The 20,232-nt window shown below is 48.2% G+C and overlaps 1 pseudogene; it reads right to left on the reverse strand.

The window, feature by feature from the left end:
• Positions 1-46: 46 nt before the first annotated feature.
• Positions 47-7,834, reverse strand: LOC133930195 (uncharacterized; annotated as a pseudogene).
• Between the last annotated feature and the right edge of the window lie 12,398 nt (positions 7,835-20,232).

Raw genomic sequence — 20,232 nt, forward strand, 5'->3', positions numbered from 1 at the left:
TATATATATTTATACCGATTAGTTTTAAATATCCTAATTCATCCTTTTTAAAAGGTCACTGATACTTTTCATTTGGTCCTCTAATTTTTTTACTAGGCGTGGCTAAAATTTGGCTTCAAACCCGATGAAGACCAAGACCAAGTTTCCTATGTACAACCAAAATTTGGCTTGGCAGAATGGTGGTGAATGTGAACCGAACACACTTTAGAATCCGGAACTAGAATTGGCTAAATGTTTAGCTGCAGTACAATCCTTGCAGAGTATACTTCAGATTTATTGGTCGATGCATTCAGCTGGTTCTTCATTAAAATTTACTTGGTTTCTTTGATTGGTTTCTCGTTATGTAATGAACTTGAGTTCAGCGCACCATATTAACGGAAGTGCCTTGTTCTTGCCAAGTAATTTGCTGAGCAGAAGAAACCTAGTGCCAATAGCAGATACCATGTTTGCACAGTTTTTCCCTAACAAGCAAGCCTGTATGAGAACTAGATTATCTCATACCTCCACGAGCAAAGAAATTGTTTTCTATCAAGCAGCAAGTCTGCACCTTATTCAAGAAAGGGGGACCAGAGGCTCTGAAAGCTGTGCAGAACGAAACGCTCGTGGTGCATATCAGTTTTACAGAGCAACAAAGGCAAAGGACGGTGGAGCGAAGAATTCAGACTGCTGCCACCCGCGACAAGCATCGATCTATCAAACACGGCAAGCTTCTGGTACACCTCACCGGCGATCGCTGCTGCCATCACAGCCTCCGGGTTCACCACGCCGTCGTTCTCCAAGAACAGCTTCACCAAGTTATTGGAGAAGCCGCTCACCATCGCGACTCCTAGCTGCGTCGACGTCACCGGCGTGGAGCGCGAGTACCGCAGGTTCCAGAACACGATCTGCGGCACCACGTCACCGTTGCCGGCGTCCCTGAACTTGCGGCAGATGGCCTTGTAGTCGGTCTCCCACGGATGCTCCGACGCCTGGTCGAACTCCATGTCGCTGTACACGAAGAGGGTCTTTATCATCTTCTCCGGCGCAAGCCGAGCGTCGATCGCCGTTCCGAGAATGTGGTCAAACACAGCCTGGAAGTTGGTGTTCCCGCCCCAATCCATGTGCCGAACGAAACTCAGCTTGTCTCGGAGGGTGTTGCCATTGATCAGGTGGATCTCGGGCTTTCCGCTGAACGTGATCGTCCTGCCCGCCCACGGCTGCTCGCTGAGCTCCGAGATGAGCAAGCCCAGCGCAATGCACACCTGCATCGGCATGCCGCCCATCCAGCTCATGCTCCCGGACACGTCGCAGACGGCGATGCAGTTGCTCAGCGAGCCCTTCTTGCGTAGGTCCTCCACCATGCGGCGCCACTGCAGCTCGGACACGTCGTCCTCCTCGCCGCGGTAGGCTGCGGCGGTGATCTCGAGAGGCAGGAGCGCGCCCGCCGCGATCTTGGCCTTTCCCGCCTCGACGTCTTCGAGGTACTTGCCGAAGCGCGACTCGTCGTGCTTCTTGAACAGGGCCTTGTAGCGCGTCATGGCCACCGAGGCCACGCGGGTGTAGGGCAGCTCGGACCATCGCTGTGCGCTCATGTACACCTCGGGGAGCTCAAGGACCTTGCGGAGCGGCACCAGCACCTCGCGACGAAGACGGTGGAGCACACGGTAGGCGTAGTGCTCCTCTGACAGGTCAGCGTAGTCGGGGTTTGTCAAATCCCTAATTTTTCCCTTTCTCCCCATTCCTCTCTCCTTATCTCTCTTCTTCCTCTCTCTTCTGTCTCTTTCGTTCCCTCCCCGTGACCCTGCTGCCTGCCCCGTCGCCTGCCGCGCTGCACCGTGCCACACCTGCCGTCGCATCGCCGCACCAACAGACCTCACGCCCCGTGCCGCCTCGCCCCCCGCGCCCGCCCGATCACCAATCTATATAAGAAGATGAACAGTACAAGACTCCCCCCATTCCTTTCCTCACATCCCCTCTCTCTCTCTCTCTCCCTCCGAGCACTCCGAGCACTCCGCCGCCTCCCTCTGAGCAGGCCACCGCCGGTGAGCCCCTCCGGCCCTCTTCTCTCTCTCCCTCTCTCTTTTCCCTCCCCTTGGGCGTACCTGGGCCTCCCTGCTGCCGATCGCCGCCTTCCTGTCGCTGGGCCACCGCCTCGGCCGCCCGCCAGCCGGATCCGGCCGGCGAGGCCCCACCGCCAGCCTCCCCTCGCCCCTCCCCTCGTTCTCCCATCGGGATGCCCAGCCAACTCCCCTCCTCTCTCTTCTCTCCCTTTTTATCCCCCTCTCTCCTGCGGCTGACAGGTGGGTCCGAGCCGAGCTGCTGAAACCGAGCCGAGCCGTATACATTGAGCCGAGCCGCTGAGCTGTGAAACCGAGTCGAGCCATCTTCAGAAACCGAGCCGAGCCGCCGAGCCGAGCCCAACCCCAAGCCGACTCAGCAGAATATTCTGGGAATATTCCTCCCTTTTCCTTTTTTCTGAATTTCTCTCCCAGCAAAACTTCCGAAGCCCGTTTCTCCTCCGTCCTGACTCCATTTTCAACGATTCTTCCACCGATATTCATCTAAATTCGAGATCTACCCAATCATATTAATTTCATAATTTTTGTAAATTATTTAGTCCTTGTTTTAATCTTTTGATTGATCGTGTGCGCCTTTGTCGTTGTTGCGATTATTAGAGGAAGAAGCATTCGAGGAAGACCCCGATGACCCGAAATTTGAAGGAGTAGATGAGGACTTCAATGAAGACAAGTCCTACAACCGTTGATCATGTTGATCCTATGTTTTTAAATACAACCCGTAGAGTCGTTGTTTCAAACAATAGGAGTATGCATGATTAAATTAATAGTTGTGATTTTAGAGAAATGCTAGAATAGTTATGACCTAGCTTGTTTATCCCATGCCTTGTCATTGTTACCTTTATTCCATTGAAACCCTAGAAGGTTCCCAACATCGACTATAATGATTGTTTGGATGAATGCTTGTTTACTAGTATGCTTAGGATTGCTTTACTCAAAAGAAAGAACTAGATTACTTACATATGTTAATCATGCTTTTCAAAAATGAGAAATGATGTGTGCTTGGTGCGTGTGCGTGTAAAACTTGTGTTCTTGGAAAAACTCTAGAGTAGTGTTGACGAGGGTGAGTAAGGTACCCCACAAAGGTGGGAACTACCTTGGAGCAAGGTTCGCCTTTGTGGTGTTCTTGCTGGAAGACTCTTGCCTCGGTCGTATAAGGACCGGTTCGCTGTGACATCTCACCTAGTATCCACTCGTGCAACCACATGACCTGAATGGGCAGGACTTGACCTAACCCCTCTGACTTAGTACGGTACCCACCCGGAGGCTGGTAGTGGCAATAAGGACTAGGAGAAGACTTGGGTGGTGTGTAGCCCAAGGTCCGGCTGGTGATATTGTTGAGGCTATATCAAGCCTTGGGATTGCTAAATGGTCCTTCCCGTGAATCTTCTAAGGCCCCTAGTATCTTAGTGCCCCATGGGTGGATATTGTGACTTCGTTGTGAGATCGTTGCGTCTCGTTATGATAGCTTCACCAGTTGCTAAGGTGTGAGCCTGTGCATATCTTGTGGGTAAAATGTACAACCTTTGCAGAGTGTTAAACCTATCCGGATAGCCGTGTCCTCGGTCAAGGACATGCTATGGTTTAATCACAATGATTAGCTTTTCGGCGTGAGTATCTCCTTGGTGTGTGAGTGGGCTATGTGCCTGTGTTTTCGAAAAGAAGGGTTTTAGCTTTGTGCCCTAAGCCTCCTAGACTGTGTGTCCGTCGGTATAAGACTTATGGGAACTGGTGGGACGGATGTATCTCCCCTAGGGCCATCAACCCCCATAAGCTCAACTTACGTGTTTTCTTCGGAAGTGTTCTATTAAAATTAGTCTTTGCAAAATGAACCTTGCATCAACAAAACTAGCTTTCCGCAAAACCTAAAAGACTCTACAGCCTTATCCTTGATCTACCCATAAGCATCTAATATTCCCCCTTGAGGTAGGACTTGCTGAATACCTTATGTACTCACACTTGCTAATTGTAGACCCAGATGATCCAGATGCTAACTTTGTCAAAAGAGAAGATGAAGATTAGAGAAGCTGGTTTCATCTGCACTCAAGCTGCCTATAGGGCGTGGGTCGCTTTTACGTGTTTCTGTTGTGCTGTGAGGGTTTATTAATTTATGCCTTCGCACCTCTATTGTAATGAACTCTGTATTGTATCCTATTATCGTATTTAATCAATGTATGTCTGTGATGTCTATTTCTGTTGGAATTCGTGCGTACTAGCTACTGATCCAGAGACTGGTATGAGCTACACGAGATGACCCTAAAGGAGGGGTCCGACATGGTTGGAGTCGTGCGGGAAGAGGCGACAGGCAATGGCCTCGCAGAGCAGCGTCGTCCTGTCGAACGACGAGCCCGGAGTGGGATACCACTTGGCGGTGAGCCCGATCTTCCTCCGCCTGCCGCCGGGGGCGAGCTGCTCAAAGTCGGAGGCGAGGATGTCGGCGAAGAAATGGGCGATGCTGTTGAAGAGGAAGCGGTAGGCGCGATCACCGTAGTAGTGGTAGTACGTCTCCAGCGACTACACGGCGAGCTTGGCCACCCTTCCTCGCCTTCTTGCTGATGGGGATCTCCTTCTTCTACTTAGAATCCGCTGCCACCACCCCTTCTGATCTACCTCCATAGCTTCGGGTTTGGGCTCCATGGCCTCGGGTTTTGGCTCCCCGACTTCCATGGCCTGATCATGAGGTTCCTCCTCCTCTGTCTCCATGGCCGCCACGGGGACCACGGCTCCCGGCTTGCTGATTCGCTTGGACTTGGTGGAGAGCATAGCGGTGACGAAGTCGACGAGCGTGGGTTTGGTTGGGACCACCGCAGGAGGTGCAGGCGTGGAGCTACGGGCATAGCCACGCTTCCGGCCGACCAGTTGGACGTTGCAAAACTTGTACTTGGCGAGCTTGCGTCTCGTCTTCTCAGCGTCTGCCTTGCCCTTGGTGACCTTGCGCGCGTCGGCGCCGTGGATGAGGTGGTAGAGCAGCTCGGGGAAGCCCTTAAGGTAGCCGAACTATGCGAGCGCGGGGACGTTGCAAGCGAGCGTCCTGTGGTGGTGGTTGTGCATCCAGAGCGCGGCGGCGTAAAAGCCCCCCCTGTCGGACTTGCCAGTGCCGCGCACGTCGCGGAGGTTGCAGACGAGCTTGAGCGCGGTGAGGGGGTCGTGGGCCCATGCGGCATCGAGGAGGTGGCGCACGCACTGGGGCGGCTTGTCGGGGACCACCTGGAAGAACAAGTCAAGGCAGGGGTTGCCGTAGTTGGCGTAGGTGGCGGAGTTGTTCTCGGTGCACGCCCTGCACGGCCTGGAGTTGGCGGCTACCTCGGCGGTGTCGAGGAGGTCGAGGAAGGGGCCTCGGCGGCAGTGGCATCGAGCGACGGGCAAGCATCGCGGATGACGAGAGGGCCGAGCAAGAGGACAGCCATGGCGGAATCAACGACGACTAATCTGCGGAGGAAGGGGATTGGGAACCAATGGCGATGGATTTTTGGATCTGAACTGATCTCACGGCATCGCGAAGTATATAGCTAGCACGTAGCACGGCGGAGGGGTTGCTGCCGCCCCCCCCCCCCCCCCCCCTTTCTTGCGGCGTACAGCGTGCCCTCGAGTCGTTGGAATCGCACCGTTGGTTGAACTGACGTAGCAGGTCGAGGGCTCAGATGCACATGAGACCACAGGGCAGCGATTTGGCAAGTAGCCATCCCTTCCAATTCCACAATGGCCGGCCCAGTTACTTACTAATTCCGTGGTTAACACGCGCAGCAGTTGAGTAATTTTGTGTTATTACCTAGAGATTTTGATTTGAAGTTTATAAAAGCGCGCCTCCAAGATTTCAGTGCTGGAATCAGGGCGTGTTTCAATCGATTGCAAGTTAGAGGAGACACGAACCCGCGCCCCTTCCCGATAGCCCCTTTCTTTTCTTTTTTGAAAGTTTTTTCCCTCTGCATCTGTTTTTTTAACTTTTCAAAAAGTTATCGAGAATTTTTTTGGAAAAAAGTTAACGTGGAAAAGTTTTTGGTAAAAAAATACCGAAAAAAGTTACTAGAACACTAGTTGACTCCTATGTGCCGTCTCGAGTGGGCTCCTGTGGGCCGTCGGAGTCACGTGTGGCTTGGTAACAAGCGAGTGCGCTTAGATTAGGATTTTCGCAAGTTAGAGGGAAGTTGCATGGCAGCAGGGTGGCCCGGTAGTGATGGCAAACGCAAGGGCGGGGAGGGGAGGCGATAGGGATGGATAGTGTCGGTCCAGGGGCATCACGATGACAACCCCGATAAAGTTAGATTAGTGCGGCAGTGGTCAACGGCAGCGAATCCAGCGACACTTTCGAAGACGGGTGAAGGAGAGTGGAGCGGAGGTGAGCAGTAATGAGCGCATTTGTCGCAGTGGAGAAGAAGAGTGCTCGCTGTGAGTGAGAGGAAGAAGAAAGATGAGCACCATCCCATCATGATATGATGGCCGAGCTTCATTGACTAAAAAACCAAAAAAAACTATTTGTTTCCTTGCTTCTGTTGGTAATATGCGTAAAGTTCTAATTCCAGATTCTATATAATAGTATATTTCACAAACTATAATAGATGAACAAACTTCGACTCGTCACTTATGACCTTCCGACTGAGAAGGTAAAAGGATAAAATATCCGATGTCTATCATAAACACGCGATAGCTATGGTGGTAACGCGCGCACGAGGGGAGGTGGCGGGTTCGATTTCCGCTTGACGCAAAGACTGAAAATAGTGCTGAAAAAATAAAAGTGACCCGTGGGCAGTGGTGATAGGTATGTGTTGGGATGGCTCGAGTGAATTTTTTTTTTTTACTTTTTTCTATAAAAAACACGAAAAATATAAAACAGTCATAAGTGATGGGTCACAACTCACTTATGACTTACAATAAGTGAAGTGTTACAGTTATAACCCGTTACTTATGATCTTAATGAGTGATGGATCAGTTTTAATCCGTTACCAATAATCTTATTGGTGATGGATATTTACCCATTATAACTAATCATCAGTGATGTGTTCATGATAACAGATATAGTACTCATCACCCATAATAATTATAATCTGTTACTTTTGAATTTTTTTTCACATAGGGCTGGTTTGGTATGCCCAATTTCCGCACGGTGCTCCACAAACTCTCCGTTTCTTGATTTCCTACCAAAGACGTAGTTGTGTCTCTTATCCTCTCTCTTCTGTCATTCTCATAAAATACTTTATACGCAGATTTTACAGTAAACACGCCACTTGTCTCGAAGTGCCATGCAAGAATATCATCCATGTCTTCATGTACGGACAGTGCCAAAATAAGTTTAGCATCCTCCTCCCAAAAAATGTCATTCTCTAGCTCATGATCCCAACTTCCAGTCGCTGGATTAATTAACTCTGACACTTGCATCAAAATATTTATGCCCCGAGGAGTGACAGTTCTAGTCCAATCTCTCGGCAACCAAGGATCAGCCCATATGTTTAAACTTTCTCCCGCTACTTAAAAAAAAGTCATATACTGATTGAAAAATAGCTTTACTATCTGTTTTTTAACTGGAACTCTTTACTCGGCACTTATAGTCGTATACTATCAATACCGGTTGATCACCCGATATGATTACCATTTTCAGCAAATAAAAAAAAGGCTCAGATGCCGCTCCTGTCGCCAGTGCCTCCGGTCACTGCTGGGCATACCTGCAAAACATGATAATACGGCAGCTCGAAGGCCGCCACCACATACACAAGATAATGCGGTGGCTCGATCACTGCTCGGCCATCGCTCAGCTGGGATCCCTCCGCCACCTCACTTGGATCCATCCGCCTGGGAGGGAGAAGGGGCGAGGGGAGTTGGCTGACAGTGGTAGGGAGAAGGGGATGGCCGGCTATGGCGGGGGTGGGAGAGATGCAGGGTTGGCTATGGTGGGGAGACCGAGAGAGAGAGAGAGAGAGAGCCGGATGCCAGTGCAAAGAGATAAGGGAGAGAGAGCCGACGGACACAGAGATTGATGAGTCAAAACGGTATTGAAATGAAACTTCGGGTATGGGAGTAGTATCATTGTCAGTTCATAATCGTTCGTATTACGAACCGGCACTAATAGTATTAGTGCCCGTTCATAATACGAATTGATAATGATATTAGTTATTAGTGTCGATTTTTATCTGAATGGATGGGTGGATGTCTAATTTTGCAACGAACCGGTAATGATATCTTATCAGTATCGGTTTTGATCGAACCGACACTAATGAGCTGACAATTATGATTAGTTATGTAGTTGTGTCTGTTTCCAACACGCTAAACATTTCCTTCCTTTAACAGATCAACCCCATTCAAAATACTACGCTATGTATAAGACATCCAATGTTTTAGGTCTTCCTTTTAAAATACTTGTGTCCAGAAAATATTTTGCTTTGAGGATACGAGCACATAACGAGTCTGGGTTTGTTAGTAATCGCCAACCTTGCTTAGCCAACATTGCCACTGTCGGAGGATTAACTCCAGTCGCAGGGATCTCGAGAGACCCCTTTTTAGAGATTCGGCCGGGGGATGATCCTGAGTATGTTCGTCAGAGAAATAAATAGGAGTGAATGCAACTGCCGGTGGTGGTGGAATGAACTAGTGCGAAAAGAAGTAAATGCATCGGAATTTAGACAGGTTTGGGCCGCACGGGGGCGTAACACCCTACTCCTGTATGAATACTATAAATGCCCTGAGGAAGTCCCTCAAGGATGTTGCTGGTTACAAGAATGTTGGTCTATCCTAGAGCCTGGGGGTCTTTGTTCTTCGGCCTATCTCGTGCTGCTCACTTCTCGGCCGTGTTTCTCTTGTGCTGTGTTCTTGTCTAGGCTTGTGCGTCCTCTCTTTTTTCCATACATTTTCCGGATGTTTCCTTCTATGCCGCCGGCTGCTTTAAATACCCACCGGCAGCAACGTGCCTCGAACGGGAGGGAGGGGCACGAGTTCCGAGACACCATAAATGGAAAGGGCGTCATCATTTCCTTTAGGCGAAGTGACTGGGGGTGGAGAATGCGGCACACGCCCGGTCATCCGTCACCATAAATGGCCTGGCAACGGGCGCCGTGGAGAGGGCCCACCGGGCAGCCGCAGAGCGGCCGGGCGTGCTCGCCCTGTCTTGTTCCCCTGCCACAGCAGCGCGGCAGACGGAACGCCTCGGCCCTCACGTCGTTATCCTGAGACGGGCCGGATGGCACGGGACGGGACCCGTGCAATTAATAACCCCACGCCTCTCTGCCAGAACGTGGCAGGAACTGACGCTGAGCGCGGCGGGAGCAGTTGGAGGTGACAGGCCACGCACGCTCTTTGGCCTTTGACCGGCTGACACCTCATCGGTGGGCCCCTCGGGGGCCTCTGCCAGGGGGCTTTCTGGGTCGTCGGGGTACCGAGAGCTCGGGGTACTGTTCATCTCCCCGAGCACTCTCTCTCGAGAATGCCCTTTCTTGTCCTCGGGGAACCGAGTGCTCGGGGAGGTGAACAGTACCCCCGAGCACTCTCTCCCGGGCACACTTGTACGGATCCTCGGGGATCCGAGTGCTCGGGGGCTGCTGCACGCAGCCCCGAGCACTCTCTCCCGGAACTTCCTTCGGTGGGTCCTCGGGATACTTGGGTGCCCAAGGGTCACCGCCGGCGGCCCCGGGCACGTTTCTTCCGGTGCTTAGCTCTCCTGGTCGTCGGGGGACTAGGGTGCTCGGGGGTCACCGTACATCTTCCCGAGCACTTTCTTCTTGGTACTTAGATTTCGTGGATCATCGGGGAACTGGGGTACTCGGAGGCCACCAACTGCGGCCCCGAGCGCCCTCTCCCGGGACTTGATCTTTTCTCACCTTGCGGGAGAGACTCCGCGGGATGGCGCCATGTGACGGGTGGCTGACCTGGCCTCGGGATTCGGGGACCCCCGGTTCCTGATACACCGACAGCCACCATGTTAAAACCATGGATATCTCGGAAGCCCAAATCACCCATACGCTTTGGTTTAATTAAATTTCCCAACTCAACCAATGCATCTTATTTTTTTTTTGTCTTGTTGGCTCCACCAATATCTATACATCATCGTACTTATCCAATCACACATTGTTATTGTGATATCAAAATAACCCATAGCGAAGGTCAGGATGGCTTGAGCCACAATCTTGATCATGATCTACTTTCCCGTGCGTGACAATAATTTTTTCTTCCACCCATGTATTCTATTCCAAACTCTATCTTTAAGATATGCAAATGTCTTTGTCCTTGATTTACCCACAAAAACAGGTAGCCCTAAATATCTTTCATTTTGTGTTTCTCTATTTATTTGTAGCACTTGGCAAACATCTCTCATCTGATCGGACCTTATATTTGCACTAAAGACACGACTGATTTGTTTTTGTTTATCACCTGACCTGAGTACATCTCATACATATCAAGAATACTATGTAGCTGCGCAACATCCTCCCGATTTGCACGAATCAAAATCAATAAATCATCGGTAAAAAGAAGGTAAGAGATATTGTGAGCACTCAAATAAATTTTAATTCCTGCAATTCTTCCTTTGCCCTCCACTTCATTTACACAAGAGAAATAAGTACAGCGACAACGGATCACCCTCATGAAGCCCTCTTTCCAGACAGAAGCTTTGTGAGAGATCTAACACCACTCACTTTAATTTTATATGATACCGTTGTCACACACTTCATAATAAGATCCATCCATTGTGTATGAAAACCCATTTACATCATCATATCTCTCAAAAAAGACCGCTCCCACTCTTTCATATGCCTTACTCATCTAATTTTATAGACAGCATAACAAACTCCTCCCTTCCTTTTATTGCGCATAAAATTGAGTCATCTCATAAGCTATCGAAATACTGTCCAATATGAGGTGACCAGGGAAAAAAGCACTTTGAGATGGAGAGATAATATCATAAAAAATGCCCTTCGGTCTATTTCAAGTAATCAGATGGGAACCCGTCTGTTGGGAAAGGATCAAGACTTGGTCTTATGGGCGTCGAGGCCGTGACGATCGGAACGAACTCCGCCCACGACGCACAACGCTGTGAACGAGTCTACTTATTCTCTGCCCTCCTTCCTCATTCTCAATGACAGGTGGGCCATCTCTTATGTCTCTGCTATAGTTCCCAATTAATTTCCAGAGAATAGAAAAACCTCAAAATTGGAAATTTAATGAATTTTCTCTAGGAAATTCCAACATATGGGCCTGGTACATTTTCCAAATTTTCCTTTGAGATTCCAGAGGTATATTTAGAAGGAAAAATTATGTGAATATCATTATAAAGATGTCTATATTAAAAATATCATCAGATGTGAAGATGACATATGGACTTGAGATCACATGTTATAGAAATATCGATGTTATTTTTCAGCTTAGGTGATGCTTGCGATGGTATTTTCCAAATTCTATTTGGAAGGAAAAATTTGGAAACATCAACCACAGAAAATCCCATATACAAATTGAAGTCGGTTGGATGCTTCCACGCAAGAAGCAAATTCTATATAACCATATCCTATGAAAGATCATCTTCTCTATGATAATATGTGTCTACTTTCTTTCTCTCCTCTTCCTCTTCTCATTTTCAATGACATTGAATCACAAGATTAATGATATAGATAAGTTCACATCTATAGAATTTGCTTGCGGGCGGTACTTGCTCGCTGCGAAGCCCCCTTGCTCGACCTCTCCCCCATAATTCTCAAGTGTGTTTCTGATCTCCCTGGCTCCCCTCTGCCGCTGCCATGGCACCGCTGGCCTCCACCCTGCTCGAACCTCCCATCGCCATCAACACCAACATCACCGCAGATCCCAAGCCAAAGCCAGCCCGCAAGTCATTCCCCGACTTCGACTCCGACTCCGACTCTGACTCTGATGCCGAGTCCTCCTCAGACTCCTCCATGGACGACGGCTCACCTTCGTCGGGACGGGCGACGAAGAAGGAGGTGCCCCCGCGGTCTGGGCGGGCCTTCGCCTACGCGTCGTTCGACGACCCCTGCCACCTCCGCGGCGTGCGTGGCCTCAGAAAGGCCGACATGGACGCTTCTACGCCGCCACGCTATGGATGCATGCGCGCCACCCCTGGACCCTCGCTGCCAACTTCGTCAGGTTCGACTGCGTCACACCCGATTTCAAAAGAACAAATCAGATGCATTCCACATGTATGGTATGATCAAGTTTCATACATGCGGTGACTTCATAAGTGATAACATAACAGTATCATTACATAACGATAAGATTCATTATAAAATGACTCGTAGGTCTTAAAGAAAATACTAAGATAACTTCCAGCGGTAGCAGATCTACCATCCATCCACAGGCGTTGTCCGAGGGAGCACCATCCTAGAACATGGCCTTCCGGTCGAAACCTTCCTTCACTTAGAACACAGTTCCATCGGCCGAGATGTCCTCAAAATCATCATCTTCTAAGCAGCATCATGAGGTTGGGAGAAAGAAAACGTGAATACATGGAGTACTCAGCAGGTGTGGGGAAATATGACATGAAGGCTTAAAGCAAGAAAGGCTTGACTCAGGTTTATTGCATCTATGTCATCCTAATCTATGACTCAAAAATGACTTAGCAATCCTATTACTATGTGTGATGACACCAACATTAAAGGAACAGTTCATCGAATTCTATCCGATTACCAGATTCACTAGATATCCCATATCCGGCTACCAACTCATCGGGGTACCACCGTCCGACTACCCAAAACCAGCCATCTAAGATCCCCACTAATCATAAAGAAGTCCAAGTCCGCTCTTGACTGTGAGCACGGTCGATCGATCAGTTTTATACTCTACAGAGTCTCCACACTTTCCCCACGAGTCGAGATCAACTCTTTTGCCAGTACCCGTCGGTACCTTACACACTTCCGAGGTGTGCACCGAGAGATCACTACAAGGCCTTTACAAGGTATCTTCAAATCCATAAACACCCACTAAGATTTCACCGCTAACAGGGATTCCATCCACTGTAGAGGCCCCATCTTGTGCCACTTAACCGTCCAATGGTGCGTACAGAATAAGAAGGACATCTAATTAATCGGCCAGGCCGTACCATATAAGCCTCATGGTTGCGCTATTATGCCAAGTTACATGTCCATGAACCAGTCCTTCGAATCTAAAGCAGGTACTTGCATATCGCCCATTGCGCACACAGCAACCATACCAACCAAACCAACCTACCTAGATCCCTATGTTCCATGTTACTACAAAAGATTACCCAAACTGGTTCATATTGCATAGACCATTAATCAAATTAACATTTATCCTATCCGACTTGACAACACAACTAAGCATTTGTACCCTTGACACCCAACTACAACACCGACGACAAGCATAATCATGGAAAGTACTAATAAACCCTAAACATGGGATTCATATTGACAAAAGCATGCAATTAGAAAGTAAAAGTCACACTTTCCTACAATTGAATTAATTTGATCAAGGACACTTCCCTTCAACAGCGGGTTTCTCAAACTCTTCAAAGATTCGGTCCTACAAGCTCATGTACTGCTTGTCTCCGATTGCAATCGCACACACCAGAAACAAGTAAGCACAAACATCTAAGAATAGTATACTAAACAGAAGCAAAGCACTATGGAAAGCCTACTAACAGATATTATTCACTGCTACAGTCGCGTGAGCGCAAGAATCGCCTAAAACGGAGCTATAACAAAAACGTTATAAGGGCTTAAAGCTTTGTGGGCCTTTTTGAAAAAGAATAAGGGCTAAATTATAGAAACAGAAAGTTCCAGGGACTTATTTGTAAAATTTTAGAGACCAATATGCAATTAAATAAAACTATAGGGGGCTAAAAGTAAAATTATAAGGACTAAAAAGGTCTTTTATGAAAAAAGAAAAGTTTGGGGGTCTAAATGTAACATAATTTCAGAGATTTAAGGATTTATTTTTGAATTGAAAAATCCTAATTATTGCATTACCAAGCTGACCAGGCTCTGGTGGGTAACGTGGCCGACACGTGGAAGACACGTGGCGTTGACATGGACCATGAGTGCTGACAGGGATTGTGTGACACGTGACGCGATCTTACTAGTTTGTGAATGAGTATGAGCTAGTTTAATCGTGACCGCTCATCTACGATCGGACAACCGAGGGTGAAAGGGGGGTTTGGCGGCTGGTGGGGACAGAAAAGCGGCGCTGCCACCGCGAATTTCGTCGGAGCGTCGCCGACGACATGCGAGAAAGTGCTACGGAGCACTAGGACCTACGATGAGCGGTGAAAAACAAAGAGAGGCGCACGAAGATGCTTACCGAGGGCTCGTGACAGCTAGACAAAGCTCGGAGGTGGCTGGCGACGGAGAGCTGCGGCAACGGAGATTGGAGCTCGATGGGAAGGTGCTTTCAGCAGTGGAGGAGCGAAGCCGAAGGGTGGGACACACTCCTTGAGGTCCCATGGTGATGATGGCGGCCTTAGACGCACCGGGAAAGGCTCGGACGCAGCAGTCGGTGATGGTGGAGCTCCTCGCCAGTAATGGCGCTCGGCAAAGGTGAGGAGCGGTGGTGTTGGGTGAGAACGGGAGAGCGGGGGGGGGGCGGCTAAATAGACGCGAGAGCTGGTGGTTGTGAGGTCGTGGGCGCACGGCGCGAGCGAAGCGGAGGGAAGGGGATGATAGGAGGGCCCAAGCTGTTGACGAGAGAGAGGGCGAAGTGGGTTAGGCCGAGCTGTGCTGCTCGTGGAGACAGACTGGGCCACAGAAAAATCAAACGGGCGTCACAGGCTACGTCAGGGACCTCCCCGAGATCCTCTACCTCGTTCTCCACGGCCCCCGCGAGGCTTATATGGGTACGGCCTGCTAATTAATTAGATGTTCTCCTTATTCTGTACGCACTAATGGATAATTGAGTGGCACAAGAGGGGGCCTCTGTAGTGGATGGAATCCCTGTTAGCGGTGAAACCTTAGTGGGTGCATATGGATTTGAAGGCACTTTGTAAATACCTTCTAGTGAGACCCTGGCTTTACACCTCAGAAGTGTAAAGCAAAACGGGAATCACGACTCGTGGGTAAAGTGTGCAAACTCTGCAAAGTATAAAACTAATCAATCAGCTGTACTCACGGTCAAGAGCGGGATTGGACTTATTCATAATTAATGGGGATCTTGGATGGTTGGTTTTGGGTAGTCGGGTGGTGGAACCCCGATGAGTTGATAGTCGGATATGGGATGTCTGGTGAGTCTGGTAGTCGGATGGAATCCAATGAGTTGTCCCTTTAATGTTGGTGTCATCACACATAGTAAATAGGTTGCTATGTCTTTTGAGTTCTAGATTAGATTGGCATAGTTGCAGTCAGCCTGAGTCAAGCTTTTCCTTGTCTTAAGCCTACATGTCATATTTTTCCACACTTGCTGAGTACTCTATGTACTCACGCTTGCCTTCTCCCAACCTCTTGATGCTGCTCAGAAGGTGAGGATTTCGAGGATATCCCGACCGATGGAGCCGAGCTCTAGGCGAAGGAAGATGTCGATCTGAAGACTATGTCATAGGCTAGCACTCCCCCAAATAACGCCTGTGGATGGATGGAAGACCTGCTGCCACTGGATGTTATCTTAATGTTTTCTTTAAGACCTCCAGGTCCTTTTGTACTGAATATTATTGTTATTTAATGACACTGTTATGTTATCACTTATGAAGTTACTGCATGTATGAAAACTTGATCCTGGCATATGTGAGGACCCGATCAAACAGTATTCGAACTAATCATCAGGTAGATCATTAACATAATCACAACCTCGACGATTAATCAAAATACTGCTCTGGCAGTCCCGGCACGTGTTTTGTGCCCAAGAATCGGAACACATGCCTTCCAACAGGTACATCACAACATAGCTTAATAAAGAGCGAGTAATAAACATTTACTTTACAAGTATTAAGCATGCAACTGATTTCAACAATTTACAACAAAAGCGAACTAGGAGGAGACAAAATCCCTCAACTCCTAACCACAAAAGATCTACGCAGCGGAAGAAAATAAACTATACAACAAAAGGATATGGAGTCACATGCCCTTAGGCTCCATACCATGAGCATCGAGTTCGGAGTAGAATGTGCTACTCCTGCCCGCCACTCTGATCGGCAGGCACAAAGTAGCCAAACACCGCCCCCTCCTCGCCGACTTGTGAACCTTCAACAACTTAAGGGCAACACCCTGAGTACGAAGGTACTCGCAAATCTTACACAGTATGGGTATATATATATATATATATTTCTGACTCCAAGGATCATGCATTAAGCTGGTAGCAAGAATTAACATGGTTAAGTTAATTAAGCGGTAAGCAACCTAGACATAGGTGTGAGCCACTAGCTTAACCAACATATATGAAACAACCCTGCACCACCAACTGAACATATATATATACAAACGTAACCAACAAGTGTATCAAAGTATAACAGTTGCCAACTTGATCACCATGCCCAGACCACCATACCGTATCCGAACCACACCCACATACCCGAACCATAACCACACCAAACCATCTCATATCCGAACCAACACCACCATCACTCCAACATAACTCCAACATAACCGATCCACACCCACATACCCGAACCATCATCCACAACCGAGACTCTACAACCGGTGCAGATAAGCTATAGACATGCTCATAACCGAGAGCGCGGCAGTTCGAATTGTTTTTACACCCGGCAGGGGATACTCCTGGACCCACACGACATAGGGACCATATGGCTTGTGCCACTCGCGAAGTGCACACAAAGGGGTACTTGTGTTAACCTTTCCCAACTAGCCCCAACCGTGTGGATCGTGCATCGCTCGGCGTGGCGGTGCTAGAATTACTCCCAGAGCAAACTAGCACCGCTTACAAGCCCGCCTGCTCACACCGTCGATGATCAGGCCTATAAAGCCACAGCTGCGAAGGTATTCGGCTTGCCTACCATTATATTAGCGTGTGGTAAGTAAGGTAAGTGCTAAAGCCGACTACACCGATGATCAGTGCTTAACCAGTGCAAGCGGTCTACGGTGCCCGGTTTTCCTCTACCGTCCTACCCAGGGGAACTCCACATCCGAGCAGGCTAAACACCCTCCTAGCACCGCTCACACCTCGCCTCATACTCACCACTCACCAACCATACCATCACCAACAACATGTAATTGTAAACAGTAGTAGATCCTATCCTCACGAACAACGGAGAACGTCGTCGTTCGACTTCTACCGAAATACCTAAGCATTGCTAAGCATAGCGAAGACCTTTAGACATTGACATCACCTCTAGGCTTCAAGGAACATACATGAACTCGTGACCAAGGTAGAAGAATGCAACGGCATAGGTTCTACCCAAAGGTACCCGACACATGCATACATACATAAGCATAGATAACACTTTAGACTTTCAAGTTAACACGGTGAAATATGATAGATGCTTGCCTTTCTGCCCTGAATCAGAAAGATATGACGCGACGGGATCGCCTTCGGCCTCCGGGATCGACGGATCGACGTTCTCTAAAAAAGATCAACGCGTGCAATGCAATGAGTATGAATGAAGTGCAAATATATGCCACAATATGCATATAATAGATGAAAACATTTTTACTAGATAGAACAAGTCATAAGGAAACTAGTAAAATTGGATTCATCAATATTGTACTTATGATGAATTAACGGTGAATTAATGAAGATTTAACCTAATTAATTAATCTCAGAAATATAATTCACTATTTCATGGCTGGGGATATTTTTAATAGGTAGAGTAGGTTACTATGAAACCAAAAAAATTTGTTTCATAATTTTTGGAGCTGCAAAGAATTTACTATGAATTTTACAAGTTTCAACAAGCAGTAACTGTGCTGTCTGGGTATACAGCGATCAGACCGCAGGTATACTGGCAGTCAAACCGCCAAGAGTCGTGGTCAGAGCGCCCCCATGCAGAGGGTTTTTGCCTCAGGCGGTTTGATCGACCTTGGGGTGATGGTCAGATCGTTGGGAGTCGCCGGGGGCACTTTGGGAGCTCACCAGCGACGATTTCAGCGATATTTGGAGTGGCGACTTGGACCTAGAGCATCACATTGACTTCCTCTACCGCGTAAGACAACATGTATATGCCGAAATCGACCAAAACTCGGCTATTGCTTCTAATTCATCAAGAACTCATGAACTTCAAACCCCTAACTCAAAATTCGAAATCCAACCATCCAAAAGGCGGATTCCATTTATGGGAGTTGAGACTTACCCAATGGCCTTTACCGAGGTTGTGGATCGCTGATTGAAGGAGGAAATGGAGGAAAAAGCTCGAGAGGCGAAGAAATCCGGTGTTCTTCACATTTCAACCCTAAACACCAAAAGATACCAAATCCAGCTCAAATCCTCTGTGAAAATGAAAATGAATTGGGGGGATGGATAGCTTATGAGCTTGTGATCGCATGAGTACCATATGCATACCTTAATTCAGCTCCTAGAGCGCGGATTTGAGGGAGAAAGGGAGAGGGGCTTGAGAGAGTGAGTGAGAGAGGAGGGAGCTCCTCCTTGGCCGGTTGAGCACGTGAGTGAGAGTGGGAGCAGGTGGGAGAGAGAGAGAGAGGGCAAGTGGGCTGCCCCTTTGGAGTGGTTGAAAGGTGTGGAGCCAGATGGGTCCCACATGTTAGAGAGAAAGAGGTTCGTTTTAACTACGACTTTAATTCTTTTCTCTCCTGAATTTCTTTCTCTCATCCAAATGATTTCAAAGGAATTGCATTAGTATCACAAAATGAATTACACAAAATTAAACAAAATGCTTAAGAACCATAATTATGTGATTATGGAATTTGGGACGTGACAGCATACATGTGGAATGCATCTGGTTTGTTCTCTCGAAAATCGGGTGTGACAGAAGTGGTATCAGAGCTATATGTCAGCTGTAGAAACATGACCTTGGTTAGAAAGGACGTTTGTTAAACTTCTCGAAGATCTCGCTGGAGAAGATGAAGATCTGTTTCAAAAGACTACCCTTAATGATTAAAGATATTCCAGTCACTTAGGTGCCCTTTTGTTTAATGAGTGAAAGCACAACCTTGTATACGACGAGCAAGCAAGCGTTCCATGGTGTTTCTTAACAAAAGAGTTTTTAAGGAGGATAGCTGATCGCAAGACAAACCCTTGTCCGCATGCTTTTCCTTCGAACCTTTTAAGCCCACCTAAATCTCGAGGTGAGATTTCTTTTAACGGGGGTAGGTTTGTGACGCCCGTTTTTTACCAGCCCAGCCCATCTCTCCTCGAGCGTGCAACCCAACCAGTCCAGCCCGCACCCTCGTCCCCCTCTATCACTGACAGCCCAGGCCTGCCTATCAGCGCCTTCCTCCCACTCATTTCGCACATCGCGCTCGCAACTGTCATGGTGCCAATTTCGCCGCCCACGTCTCATGCCCGCGCCCACGAACTCCGCAATCGCACACATGTGCATGCCTATATATCCGCCTTCGCACAGCGCCGCCGTCCGCCAGCCTCTGCCACCGCCCATCCCTCCCTAACTGCCATGAGCTGTTGGATCTTCCACCGACAACCCAGATTAGATCGGCCAAACTCATACCCCTTCGGTCTACCATGGACCAGTGGACCCAGTCCACGGCACTGGTCCACCGTCCCTGTCAGCAGCCCCGTAGGCGCCACGTCAGCTTCTGAGCTGAGTCAGTAGCCGCGAAAGCCGCCACGTCAGCCACATGAGCCTGGTCAGCAGGATGAGGTTAGCGTGACAAAATTAATATTTTTTCAGCACAAAGATAATTCCTTTACTCTAAAAAATTAGGTAATTTTACATTTAGGCCCCCAAACTTTTCTGTTTTCACTAGTATACCCCTGGTTAGTACTGTATTTTACTTTTAGCCGGCTAAACTTTTATATAATTACAAATAGGTCCCTAAATTTTACAAATAAGCCCCCAAAACTTTCTATTTTTACAATTTAGCCCTTGTACCTTTTTAGAAAAGTCCCTATAACTTAAAACCTTCACAACTTTTTCATACGAGCTCCGTTTTAGGCGATTCTTATGCTCCCATGATTGTAATAGCGAGTACTTTTGGTTAGTAGTCTTTTTATAGCACTTTGCTACTGTTTAGTAGGCTGTTCTTAGTGTTTTCTTTGTGTTATTTATCGATAGTTCCCACGGTTAGTCGATAACGTTCCAGAACAGTTCGAGGGACTTCAAGATCATGATTTTGAAGATCACTGAGCAGCACTTCGGAGAAGGCAAGTGTCTTCTTGA

The sequence above is a fragment of the Phragmites australis genome, chromosome 10, assembly GCF_958298935.1.
Source record: "Phragmites australis chromosome 10, lpPhrAust1.1, whole genome shotgun sequence".
Taxonomy (NCBI): Eukaryota; Viridiplantae; Streptophyta; class Magnoliopsida; order Poales; family Poaceae; genus Phragmites; species Phragmites australis.